This window comes from Somniosus microcephalus, chromosome 9, assembly GCF_052327205.1.
Source record: "Somniosus microcephalus isolate GS21.2 chromosome 9, FLI_Smic_1.0, whole genome shotgun sequence".
NCBI lineage: Eukaryota > Metazoa > Chordata > Chondrichthyes > Squaliformes > Somniosidae > Somniosus > Somniosus microcephalus.
The window spans coordinates 108090016-108100335 of NC_140995.1; positions in this window are offsets into that span (position 1 = coordinate 108090016).

A 10320-nucleotide genomic window follows, 5' to 3' on the forward strand; every position below is an offset into this window, starting at 1 on the left:
CCCCCAGGATGTTGATAGTGGGGGATTCGGCGATGGTAATGCCATTGAATGTCAAGGGGAGGTGGTTAGACTCTCGCTTGCTGAAGATAATCATTGCCTGGCACTTCTGTGGCGCGAATGTTACCTGCCACTTATCAGCCCAAGCCTGAACATCGTCCAGGTCTTGTTGCATGCAGGCATGGACTGCTTCATTATCTGTGGAGCTGCGAATGGCGCTGAACACTGTGCAGTCATCAGCGAACATCCCCATTTTTGACCTTATGTTGGAAGGAAGGTCATTGATGAAGCAGCTGAAGATGGTTGGGCCTAGGACACTGCCCTGAGGAACTCCTGCAGCGATGTCCTGGGGCTGTGATGATTGACCTTCAACCACCACAACCATCTTCCTTTGTGCTAGATATGACTCCAGCCAGTGGAGAGTTTTCCCCCTGATTCCCATTGACTTCAGTTTTACTAGGGCTCCTTGATGCCACACTCGGTCAAATGCTGCCTTGATGTCAAGGGCAGTCACTCTCACCTCACCTCTGGAATTCAGCTCCTTTGTCCATGTTTGGACCAAGGCTGTAATGAGGTCGGGAGCCGAGTGGTCTTGGCAGAACCCAAACTGGGCATCAGTGAGCAGGTGCCGCTTGATAGCACTGTCGATGACACCTTCCATCACTTTGCTGATGATTGAGAGTAGACTGATGGGGCGGTAATTGGCCGGGTTGGATTTGTCCTGCCATTTGTGGACAGGACATACCTGGGCAGTTTTCCACATTGTCAGATAGATGCCAGTGTTGTAGCTGTACTGGAACAGCTTGGCTAGAGGTGCGGCTAGTTCTGAAGCACAAATCTTCAGCACAATAGCCGGGATGTTGTCGGGGCCCATAGCCTTTGCTGTATCCAGTGTGCTCAGCCGTTTCTTGATATCACGTGGAGTGAATTGAATTGGCTGAAGACTGGCTTCTGTGATGATGGGGACCTCGGGAGTAGGCCGATATGGATCATCCACTCGGCACTTCTGGCTGAAGGTGGTTGCAAATGTTTCAGCCTTGTCTTTTGCACTCACGTGCTGGGCTCCACCATCATTGAGGATGAGGATATTTTTGGAGCCTCCTCCTCCCATTATTTGTTTAATAATCCACCACCATTCACAACTGGATGTGGCAGGACGGCAGAACTTTGATCTGATCCATTGATTGTGGGATCGCTTAACCCTGTCTATAGCATGCTGCTTCCACTTTTTAGCATGCATGTAGTCCTGTGTTGCAACTTTCCCAGGTTGGCACCTCATTTTTAGGTATGCCTGGTGCTGCTCCTGGCATGCTCTTCTACACTCGTTGTTGAACCAGGGTTGGTGGTAATGGTAGAGTAAGGGATATGCCGGGCCATGAGGTTACGGATTGTGGTGGAATACAATTCTGCTGCTGCTGATGGCCCACAGCGCCTCATGGATGCCCAGTTTTGAGCTGCTAGATCTGTTCTGAATCTATCCCATTTAGCACGGTGGTAGTGCCACACAACATGATGGAGGGTGTTCTCAGTGTGAAGACAGGACTTCGTCTCCACAATGACTGTGCGGTGGTCAATGCTGTTATGGACAGATGCATCTGCGACAGGTAGATTGGTGAGGACGAGGTCAAGTAGGTTTTCCCTTGTGTTGGTTCACTCACCACCTGTCGCAGGCCCAGACTAGCAATTATGTCCTTCAGGACTCAGCCACTAGTGGTGCTACCAAGCCACTCTTGATGATGGACATTGAAGTCCCCCACCCAGAGTACATTCTGTGCCCTTGCTACCCTCAGTGCTTCTTCCAAGTGGTGTTCAACATGGAGGAGTACTGATTCATCAGCTGAAGGAGGGCAGTAGGTGGTAATCAGCAGGAGGTTTCTTTGCCCATGCTTGACCTGAAGCCACGAGACTTCATGGGGTCCAGAGTCAATGTTGAGGACTCCCAGGGCCACTAACTCCCGACTGTATACCACAGTGCCGCCACCCCTGGTGGTGGTGATGGAGGAGTTTGGGACATTGGCTGAAGGGTATGATTCTGTGAGTATGACTATGTCAGGCTGTTGCTTGACTAGTCTGTGGGACAGCTCTCCCAATTTTGGCACAAGTCCCCTGATGTTGGTAAGGAGGACTTTGCAGGGTTGACTGGGCTGGGTGTGCCGTTGCCGTGTTCGTAGCAGTCCGTCCGGTTTCATTCTTATTATTGCGTTTCGTAGCGGTTAGTTACAACTGAGTGACGTGCTCGGCCATTTCAGAGGGCAGTTAAGAGTCAACCACATTGCTGTGCATCTGGAGTCACCTATAGGAGGCCAGACCAGGTAAGGACATTAGTGAACCAGATGGGTTTTTACAGCAATCCAATAATTTCATGGTCACCATTACTAATACTAGCTTTTTATTCTAGATTTATTTAATTAACTGAATTTAAATACCCCAGCTGCCATGGTGGGATTTGAACTCATGTCTCTAGATCATTAGTCCAGGCCTTTAGGATTACTAGCCCAGTGACATTACCACTACGCTACCGTCTGATAATGATCAAATAATCTGTTTTTTAGTAATATTGATTGAGAGATAAATATTGGCAAGGACACTGGGGATAACTCCCCTGCTCTTCTTCGAAATAGTGCATGGGATCTTTTATATCTACTCAAGAGAGCTGACGGGGCCTCGGTTTAATACCTCATCTGAAAGACGGCACCTCCGAGAGTACAGCACTCATTCAGTACTGCACTGGAGTGTCAGCATCGTTTTTTGTGCTCAAGTCTGTGGAGTGGGACATGAACTCACAATCTTCTGACTTATAGGCAAGAGTGCTACCAACTGAGCCACAGCTGACACTGACATTATGACAAATTACTTTGTGTAGGCAGTCCAAAGGTTATCTTTACCTCTTTCTTTTCTCATACAGGAAAGTAATGAAGCATCACAAAGGAGATCACTAAAAAAATGGATCCCAAAAAGCCAGATGGTCCTGCAATTGATCTTTGCCTGGAATATCACTGGTGCAGAATTCTCTTTTAATGCAGTTGCTTTAACTACCTTGCACCTAGCTCAGACTCCCTAATGCTTGTGGCTTCCCTTTCAGGAGGGTATAGTGGTACTGTGAGTACTATTAAATTATTTTACTGGAGTCACTGCAAATTTCCCTTGTGTAATAGTTTGTCTTAATCATGAACAAATCTCTTTTGATGTCTTTTTGCAGTATAGTCAAGGAAGGGGATAACTTTCTGATTTTCATCCTGGAGGGATGGTATTGACAGATGATTCTTGTAGAGTAGACTTTCAGCTCTGTTGCATCCTATAAGTGTTCATAAGAAGGCTGTAATATGGCTGAGATCTGTTGCGGTCAAGCTCCATCCATACTAAACACTACCAGGCAGGTTTGTGCCAGACACAGAAAGCTTCTACCAGACCTAGCAAGAGCTTCATTATGATATGATAATGTGGCAGAAGTAATGTCTTTATTTGTCAATACCATTTCCCCGCCTTTGTGCTAGAAGTACATTGCTTCTTAATTTTGGGTATCCAAAGCTGCCTGGCTGTGCATTTGAATGTAAGGTTAAATATAAAAAATTTCAAGTTGTTGTCTTTTCATCCCCTTTTGGCCAGTTCAGTGGCTGAAAGAGGATTTGTACCACAGGTTTTAGGTCAACTATTTCTTGGCATCTAGAAATTGGGCAATGGGTGTTACTATGAGAATTCATTTTTTAACGTGATTTGAAAGAGAAAGAGCAATAGAGGATACCAGGTATGTTAAATTGCACCGAAGTACCATGCCCATATGCCGTTTCCTTCCAAACTGCATCGGCAGACGATGGGGGATTTAACTGAACTTGCCCAAGAAACAATGTATGCATAGGCTAAGATTGTACAGAGAGGATATGATTGAGTTATGCTGCAATGTTAACCAGTGTAGTGTATGTACTTTGAAGAAGGAACAATATTCTGCAGCCCCTGTATACTGCAGTACCAGTAGTGACCACCCCTGTATATAAGCCTGTGTAGTAACTTTGTATAGTAGTTCCAGTTTTGTCTCCATTCAGTAAACACCTGTTATAACCAACTCCTGCAGTCCGTGTCTCAATTACACACGGACGTTACACTGGCGACGAACAGATCCGAACTTACCTACAGTTCTGCACCACCTCACAGGGATCCATCCCTGAAGCGAAGTTGTTAGAGGTCGAGGCCAGAAGGAAGAAATCCAAAAAGAAAAAAAAAACAAACAGAAGAAACGGGCGTCGACCGTGGGCAACCGCCCTCTGATTCATCGAATTCGAAGATTTGCAGGAGAGGCTGTTGAGAGCTGGGCTTGGTTATCCAGTCTATGGTGTTCGGGCTGGTGGCAGGTAGTACATTGATCCTCCCTGGGCTGCGGCGGGCTACAGCTCGATCGGGTGGCTTTTCAACGGGGCCAAGCAGCGTTGTCGGGAAGAGGAGAGAGAGAGAGAGAGGGTGGAGCACACAGGGCGCGGCCGGTGCTATGAAGCCGGGCAGCGTACAGACCCGAGAAGAGGGAGGAAAGTGTCCCATAGGGTCTGCTCTGACGACAGGAACAGTAATTAAAATAAAAGAAATTAGAAGCGCAGAAAGCCGCGAGGAGCTGCAGTTTGCCACGGGGACCGCGGAGAGCGGCGTTAGCAGCAGCGCGGGGGGGGAAGTGCGCGAAGACCATAGGGCATCGCCATCAAGGCATAAAAATGCCAGCAACAGTGCTAGCAGCAGCGGTAAAGATAGAAAGCGCGGGAGGCGCCATCTTAACCCAGCGGGGAAGAAGGCCAAGCACGGGAGGCGCCTGTAGTGATCAATAACATGTCATTCTGTGGTGGACACTAGGTGGAGCAGTCGAGCTGTATATAGCTGTATGTATAAAACTACACTACCCAGCTATATATTATATTAAGACTACATTACCCATGAGGCTAGGCTACCCACAAGGCAACAGTCAAGATGGCAGCCTGCACACAGGAGCACAATGCTGCATCTCTACAGATACTGTACCAAGTCCACATGGCTCAATAAAGTAACTAGCAAAAGCTAGCTGTGTTCATAATAAGAATGTCTATTTATTAATGAACATAACAGCACCATTTTGTTCAATCAGGGAAGAAGGCAAAGCGCAGGAGGCACCATCTTAGATCTCCAAGATGCCGAAGACTGGCAATATCTCTGCCTTCGATAATGCAATAGAAGACTGGACCACGTATGTGGAAAGAGTCGAAGTATATTGCAAGGCAAATGAAGTAGCCGATGAGAAAAAGGCATCGGTACTACTAAACTTAATGGGCGCAAGAACGTACGGCCTATTGCGGAACCTGATCACTCCAGTCAAACCGATGGCGAAGAGTTTTAACGAAATTGTTGATATCCTACAGGAACACCTAAATCCTACACCGCTGCTGATAGCAGAAAGATTTAAATTCCACAAGAGAAATCAGCATAAAGATGAGAGCAATGCTGATTACCTTACGGAACTACGCAAGCTATCAAAGCACTGCCAGTTCAGAGCAGGACTGGCAGATACCCTACGGGACAAATTTGTCTGTGGACTCCTGAGTGAAGGAACCCAGAAGAGGTTACTCTCAGAGAAAGAGCTGACGCTAGATAAGGCTTTCAGCGTGGCAGTATCGTACGAAGCAGCAGCAAGGGGAGCTGCGGAAATACAGCAAAAGCCACAGGAATACGGCACCCATGAAATGACACGGGGATTTGAAAAATGTTATCGCTGCGGCAGAACAACCCATGACCAGAAGGACTGCTGGTCCAAGGACAAAACATGCAGGCAATGCGGAAAGATGGGACACATTGCACGAGTTTGCAGGTCCGGGAAGAAGACTAACGGCAACAAAAAGGCTACTAAGGAACAGTACAGGAAAGTACAAAAGATGACGGACAGTAGTTCCGAAGACCAGAAGAGCGATAGTGAATCCGGGAACAAGAGACTAAGCTGTCTCAAACTACACAACGTAATCGCAAAAGAGGATCACCGAACCATTTGGGTCACCCTCACGATAGCAGGGTCCCACGTCAAAATGGAATTGGATACAGGATCGGCCCTGACCGTCATGAATCGACGAGACTACGAGCGGCTATTCTCACACATACCCTTGAAAGACACATCCATTGTCTTGAAGACGTATACGGGGCAGAAAGTATACCCCAGAGGGAAAATAAGGGTGCCTGTCGAATACAACGGCAAGGAAATACAGAAATTGTATCTGTACATATTGCAAGATGGTGGACCACCATTATTGGGACGTGAATGGATCAGAAAGATAAGTTTAGACTGGCACTCCATTCAGGCACTGACTGTGGCTGGTAAAAAGGATGACGACGTCACACCTGGACGATTGTCAAAAATCTTAGCTAACGCTAAAGAGGTATTTCAACAAGGACTGGGAACTCTTAAAGGCGTAACCGCCTCGATAAAAATAGAAGAGAATGCAATTCCCAAGTTTTTCAAAGCAAGACCGGTACTGTATGCAATTCGCCCAGCCGTCGAGGCAGAGCTGGAGAATCTGGAGAATGCAGGCGTGTTATCTAAGGTAGACTGGAGCGAGTGGGCGACACCCATCATTCCTGTCATGAAGAAAACGTTAAACAATAAGTCTGAGGAGCCAAGGAAGGTTCGCATCTGTGGGGACTTCAAAGTGACTGTGAACCCAGTCCTTCACACAGTACAGTATCCTCTCCCGAGGATAGAAGATATTTTCGCCTCACTATCTGGAGGGAAGCGTTTTACAAAAATTGACCTAGCACAAGCATATTTGCAGATGGAGGTTGAAGAATCCTCTAGGAAATATCTCACGATAAACACTCACAAAGGTCTTTACCAGTATAATCGACTGGTATTCGGAGTAGCATCAGCTCCGGCGATATGGCAAAGAGCGATGGAACAAGTCCTGCAAGGGATTCCGGGGACTCAGTGTTACTTGGACGACATCCTAGTGACAGGTGAAAATGACAGTGAACACCTTGCCAACCTAGAGCAGGTGCTCACTAGACTAAGAGAACATGGGCTACGAGCCAATCGCCCCAAGTGCGAGTTTTTTAAGAAACAGATATCATATTGTGGCTACGTGATTGATGAAGAGGGGTTACATAAGTCCCCTGACAAAATTGAAGCGGTAGTTAAGGCTCCAGCGCCTGAAAATGTGTCGCAACTGAGGTCATTCCTCGGATTGGTGAATTACTACCATAAGTTTTTGCCGAAATTGTCCACAATTCTGCACCCACTGAACGCCCTACTACAAACTGGAGTAGCATGGAAATGGAGCGATGAATGTAAGCGGGCCTTTCAGAAGTGTAAAGACCTAATCACTTCAAGGGAAGTATTGGCTCACTAGAACCCATCACTACCGATAAGACTGGCGTGTGATGCATCACCCTACGGCATTGGTGCGGTACTGTCACATAAATTCCTTGATGGTTCAGAGAGGCCGATAGCTTTTGCGTCACGCTCGTTAACTTCAGCCGAGCGTAACTACGCCCAGATTGACAGAGAGGCCCTCAGCCTGGTGTGGGGGGTGAAGAAGTTCAATCACTACCTGCACGGACAGAAATTTACTCTACTAACTGATCATCAACCTCTTGTCTCCATTTTCAATCCCCAGAAGGGCGTCCCGATAATGAGAGCACAACGGCTACAGAGGTGGTCCCTTTTCCTAGGGGCACACCAATATGACATCGAGTACAAAGGAACTAAACAGCATGGGAATGCTGATGGATTGTCGCGCCTACCGTTGCCGACAGTGGAAGAAGCACCTGCAGTGGATCCTGTGGAGATATTCCACTCGACCATAGTCGAATGTCTACCTGTGATGAATGCAAACATAGAAAAGGAAACACGAAATGACCCGACACTCTCCAGGGTCTATGATTTAACGGTGAAGGGATGGCCAGCACATGGCGAACCACTGTTGCCAGCATTCTCGCTGAGAAGAGAACGGCTGTCAGTGTGCCGAGGAACCTTGATGTGTGGATCCAGAGTAGTAATTCCACCCAAATTGAAGGATAGAGTGCTCAATGAGCTTCATGAGGGTCATCTGGGAGGGGTAAAAATGAAGAACTTAGCCAGAGCATTTGTGTGATGGCCGGGAATCGATAGAGAAATCGAAGAGATGACCAAGAGCTGTACAGGATGCCAGAAGGTCCAAAACGCCCCACCACAAGCCCCTCTACATCCATGGGAGTGGCCCTCATCTCCATGGCAAAGGGTGCACATTGATTTTGCTGGTCCATTTATGGACTCGATGTTTTTAATTGCGGTGGATGCACATTCAAAGTGGCCAGAGGTAATAAAAATGTCCTCAACCACCACAGAAAAACTATCACAGTCTTACGAACCATATTCGCCAGAAATGGGCTGCCTGAACAGATTTGCTCCGACAATGGACCACAGTTTGTGTCTGAAGAGTTCCGGAGGTTCTTAAAGAACAATGGTGTTAAGCATTACACATCCGCCCCATATCATCCAGCCACCAATGGATTGGCTGAGAGGTTCGTTCAAACATTCAAGAAGGCTGTCAAGGCAATTTGTAATGAAGACATACCCCTACAACACAAGGTGGATGACTTCTTGTTTGCCTACCGGAATGCGACACATGCGGTTACCAACCAAACTCCAGCCATGATGTTCTTCAATCGAAGACTAAGATGCCGCTTGGATTTGGTTCAGCCAAACATCAGAAGAGATGTGGAGAACAGGCAGTTTCAGAATATGAATGAAAGGCCAACCAGGAGTTTTAAGATAGGTCAACCAGTTTTGGCCCGGGACTACCGCACAGAGAAATGGCAGCCAGGAACGATCTGCACACGGCAAGGACCTCTAATGTATACCGTGGACGTTGGAGAGAGCATTGTAAGACGCTATGCTGACCAGATTCTAGAGTCACTGGAAAACGTCAAATCCACACCACGATCCGATACACCTGGTGATGAAACCGAAGTACCAATTGCATCTACCTCAGAATCGGTGATATTGGAAGCAGACGAACCAAACAACGATGTTGATCCCGAATCAACTTTGCCAGAAGAACCTGATACCCCAAAGAGGCGTTATCCGGACAGAATCAGGAAGCCTCCTCAAAGACTGAATTTATAATTGCTTAACTTCAGCTAATGTATATGGCAACTGTAATTGTAAATATGTTATTTAATTATTAATCGAATGTTATGTACTGTTTAGCTAAAAGGGGAGGAATTGTAGTGTATGTACTTTGAAGAAGGAACTATATTCTGCAGCCCCTGTATACTGCAGTACCAGTAGTGACCACCCCTGTATATAAGCCTGTGTAGTAACTTTGTATAGTAGTTCCAGTTTTGTCTCCATTCAGTAAACACCTGTTATAACCAACTCCTGCAGTCCGTGTCTCAATTACACACGGACATTACAACCAGCCAAACTCCAGGGCAAGCAGGTTACATCATTTCAGCTCTAAACTTTTATGGCTCAGGCTCATTCTAAGACATTGGCCTAGTTAATCTCTTCTCCAGGTCTAATAACAGCGATGGAAAGGGAGACATCAAACAAAGACAAAGGCAAGCACGAAACAGATTATGCGGAGCACTATCCACCTCTGCTTCTCTGAATTATTGATGTTAATTGACAATTGCCTTCTTGTCATGTTTACTATAAGGAACTCCTGCTTTCTTTTGATCTTCTTTCTCTAGATGCTGTTCTTTCTTTCTCCTTGTTCTTCTCTACCTTGTCCTTAGCCAACTTCAACACACTCTACGGTTCAGCTGAAATCTGAATCATTGCATGTTCCACAACTTTACTACCCAACAAGACATCAATACTGAACAGCTGGAGGAACACAATGAGGAGACAGGAGGCGAACCATGCAACTGCTAAAACACAGTTTGCAGCTGCTAGAGCTGTTTTCCAGGTTCTCATTGAAGAGACTTTTTTCCTACATACCCTGTCCACCTATTTGAATCTTCACTATACCCTCAACAAGCATGCGTTCACCTACATTGACTTCACCTCCAAAACTAGCAAAGATACCATTCTAGTCACCCACTGGTGTATTATTGAACACCAGAATGCCATTCTCTGGACCCAGTACAACTTTTAGTGTAAATACATTTTATTCCACAAGAGGTGTTGCATTGGCTCCCTTCTGAACCCTGGCACAATTCATATATGTAAGAAGGATTCAAAAATTCTGGTCAGAGTCTATCTTCTCTCAGATTTCATTCAACAACCAGTATTTAAGTTAACAGATCCTGGTGACTTAACCGCCCTGAGTTCTATTTTTTTCAGAACCAATTAATTTTCTACAGTGCAGGTCAATCTGCACAGGTAGGAAAATCCAGGCATAT